At 43.4% G+C, this 4,256-nt stretch overlaps 1 pseudogene; it reads left to right on the top strand.

Moving 5' to 3' along the window:
• Window positions 1-3,059, top strand: part of LOC115869385 — a 9,036-nt pseudogene extending 5,977 nt beyond the window's left edge.
• Window positions 3,060-4,256: the final 1,197 nt, after the last annotated feature.

The raw sequence follows: 4,256 nt of genomic DNA on the forward strand, positions 1-4,256 counted from the left end.
GGATGATCCCTTTAGGACCAGTGAGTGGCGATCCTGGGAGGGTAGAGGTAGGATGGGTTGGAAAGGGGGAACCGATTATAGAGATCTACTTGTGACCTCCTCCCTGGGGGATAGAGAGCAGAAAAGTGGGTGAAGGGAGATGTCAGACAGGGCAAGATATGACAAAATAATAATTTATAAATTTTCAAGGGTTCACGAGGGAGGGGAGGAAATGAGGAGCTGATGCCAGGGGCTTAGGTGGAGAGCAAATGTTTTGAGAATGATGAGGGCAATGAATGTACAAATGCGCTTTACACAATTGACGTATGTATGGATTGTGATATGAGTTGTATGAGCCCCTAATAAAATGATTAAAAAATAAAAAATTTTTTAAATGATTAAAAAAAAAGAAACAAACAAACAAAAGAAATCAATGAAGATTAGACACAGGGCTCAAAGTTTAATGACCCTCATTCGCTTGGCAGAACTATCCAGAATTTAAATATGAATAAAAGAGATGCACATTTTAAAAAAAGATATGCATAGCAATCAAAAAAGAATGAACCACTCCAACCCCTCCCACTGTATTTTTAAGCAATTATGTTTAGACAACAGAAGCCAAACAGAAAGACGCTTGTCATAGGATTCACTGTATAGCATGTTCATGAACAGACAAAACTTATTCGTGTCAGTAAAGGTAGATTAGTGGCAGCCTGGGGTGGGGCACGACTCTAATTGGATGAAGGCACAGACAGTCTGCTGGAGTGTTAGCAATGTCTCGATCTAGCTCCTTTTTGTTTTGGGAATTTTGTGCATGTTATATCTCAAGTCTTAAACTTTCCATCTACAAGACCATATCCCCATAGACCTAGGCTATGAAAGTTATACATGTGGCATCTCAGGAGAGAAATGGGGCCATCGAGATGTTCCAGGGCGAATGCCCTCGGAGAGTGGAGAGGACCAGCTTTGGAGACAGAGATCTAGTTTTGAATTCCAGCTCTGCTACTGACTAGCCCTGTGAATCCGGCCAAGTTATGGTGCTTAACTTCCCTCTGCCTCCATTTCTGCATGTGTACAAGGGGGACAATGGTAGTATGTATCTCAAAGGATGATTGTAAACCTTGAATGACATGGTGCATGAGAACTGCTTCAAAGAGGGTCTGGGTCCTTCAGAAACCATACGTCTGTTAGGAATCCAATAACCAAAAGATATATGTAACTGACAACCCAACAACGAGAGATAATCTGATTGTAAAATGGACAAGGAATCCGAATGGACATTTCACCAAAGGGGACAGTCCAGTGGCCACCAAACACAGGCAAAGATGCTCAGCATCAATTAATTACCATTCAAGAGATACAAACCCAAACCACAGAGAGATATTCTTCCACTCCCAATAGGCTAGCTAAAATGAGAAAAAGAAAGAACAGAACAGATAGATGTTGGTGAGGGAAATTAGAACCCTTACTTGTTGCTGAGAGGAATGTCAAATGGCCTAGCCGTTCTGGAAAACAGTGGAGCAGTGTCTTACAAAACTGGAAATAAAACTGCCATCTCACTGACATCAAGTGAATTCTGACTCATGACAACCCCATAAGACAGAGTAGAACTGTCCCTGTGGGTTTCCAGAATTGTAAATCTCTACGACAGTAGAAAGTCTCATCTTTCTTTCTCAGAGTGGCTAGTGATTTTGAACTTCTGACCTTGGGGTTAGCAGCCCAACATGTAACCCACCTCTGCCACAAGGGCTCCTTCGAACTAGTATATGATCCAGTCATTGCACTCCTAGGTATAGCTCCGAAAGCTTGAAAGCAGAGACATGTACACTAATGTTCATTGAAGCATGATTCACAAAAGCCCAGCGGTGGAAACCACCTACAGATAATTCCATCAACAGACGAATCCATGATATGTAGAACATACATGCCATAGAACACTACTCACCCAGTTCAAGAAGCAAACTCAATACATAATACAGTATGGATGGAGCTAGGAACTACTATGCTGGATAAAATCTCAATCACAAAAGAACAAACATATAAAAAGACCAAAAAAAAGCCAATGTGCAAAACCCAAAGTGTATTAGTAGTTATCAGTAAGGGGGAGGGGTGTTAACCATGATGGGAAAACCCCATTGGGGTAGGGTTGCATAGCTGATGAAATTGCTGTGCGGTGAGTTGTGTGCCTATAAAAAGTTGAATTGGCAAAAACTGTATGATATATTTACTACAGCAAAGTATAGCTTCTGGGACCTCATGGAATTTGGTTCCTAGTTGGGTGGTTTAGCATCATGTTTCATGGGATAGCCCAGTTAACTGGCCCAACACATGTTCAGCACTTCTGGCCTACTTCATCAACATCTCTAGTGCCTGGGGTTTTGAAAGCTTGCAAACGGCCATCCAAGAAACAACAAGTGGTCTCTGCTCATCCGGAGCAGCAGAGGAAGAACGAGAGAAGGTGGAGGATACAGATGACTGATTTGTCAGATTTCATTCTACTTGGATCCACAGCACACACTCATGGAAGCGGCAGTCAAGAGATCAAATGACAGATATGAATCAGGCTCCCCGTGAGCTACTGCAGCCTCAGTGAATGCCTGTGCAACTTCAAGGAGGGCAGCCAGCACAGCAGCACCTAAACCCAGCACGGTTATATCTGGCCAAGACTTAAGCCTGACCAAGAGCTGCCAGAACTGCATGTTTCCTGTGGTGTCTGTGAAGTGAGAGATAGAATTCCAGTTGTTGCTGAAACTGGGGCTATTGTAACTTGTAACGTGTCTAGCAGGCTTTGCCAAAGTGCACAGCCTTCACATGGGGCCACTCCTGAACAACACTTTTTGGAGAACTACCCAGCAAGGAAGATGTCTGAGCTACTGAAAAAAGACAGGGTTGAAATGTATACAACATTCTGCCCTGGTGACACTGTCAAGGCCAAAGTGATCTGTCTAGGAGACGTGAAGTCCAGCTCCCTGCTAGCCACAGCATAAAATGAGCTGGGCATGGTGGTGGCCCACCATGAGTCAGGTGTCCAGAAGGCTCCTATAAGCTTGTATGAGATACAGTGCCCAAACCCACAGTAAAGAACTCCAGAAAGTAGCTGTGGTGGTTGCATAATCTGTTGTCAATTTGAGACTTAAGAGTGAAGGGGTGGAGTTTAGCCTGTCAATCAGGTCACAGCTTGATGACCTCATTTGGAGGCGCTAAGGAGATAGTTTGCTGGAGGCCAGACACACTCCGACTCCCAGCAAGACATTACTGATGACTATCCCGATGGAACTACACTGATGCAACCAGAGCCCTGGGAGCTGGGGGAGCCACATGGAGACCCACGCCAGCATTAAGATGCTTCCACCGCCAGTGGATCTACAAGACTTTCCACGCACTGGCCTGTGATCTTCCTGCATTTGGCATCAATGCATGTGCTGTGTGAGTCTGAGGTGGAATTTATAGATTAATATTGGACATATGTGCTAATATTGAACTTAGGGACTTGATCTGGACTAGGCTGGAATGTTTTCTCAATATTCAATTGCTCTTTTATATAAAGCTCTTTCTTATATACATGAGTGTCTATGAATTTGTTTCTCTAGTCTACCCTGACTAACACAGTGGTGCATGTTCAGTCTGAGTTCTTGCAGATCTAAGAAGCCTCCCTTCACCCCACAGAGGCCAGTGTAACCACAAGAGCACATGCATGATTGTAGCATCAAGACATCATTGTCTTAAGAAACACACCAGCCTGTGTGAATCAAGGACTGTAAGTCAACAACGCAGTTCACTGTCATTGTATCAATTCGGACTCATGACAACCCTACAGGGCAGGTTAGAATGGTCACTCATTACAGGAGTAGAAAGCCTCATCTTTCTCCCAAGAATCTGCTGGTGGTTTCAAACTGCTGACCTTGTGGTTAGCAACCCAATATGTAAACACTGCACCACCAGGAGTCCTAATATTGTAAATAATATAATTCAAATCCAAAGGAGGGAATAGAATCAGAGTTTTAATTGTGAACACCTGGTTTGCAGAAGGCTGTGGATGACAGTGGAAGCCCCAAATCCATTTGCAGGGTCCACACACAGAGCAATCCTCCCGTGAATCCCCTCTGACTACAGTTGAGGGATGTGACTAGCCTTGTTATCAAACAGAGAGCACTGTAAAGTTGATTCTGGCAGATAATAATCCGGTTAAAATATAGTATCTTATCCTTGGATCTCCCTTTTGACCCATTTAAAAATTGTTGCCATTAAAAAAAAAAAAAAAGATGCCATTGTCTTTA

This window comes from Echinops telfairi, unplaced genomic scaffold, assembly GCF_000313985.2.
Source record: "Echinops telfairi isolate 266 unplaced genomic scaffold, ASM31398v2 ScPeMD7_25;HRSCAF=90, whole genome shotgun sequence".
Lineage (NCBI taxonomy): Eukaryota > Metazoa > Chordata > Mammalia > Afrosoricida > Tenrecidae > Echinops > Echinops telfairi.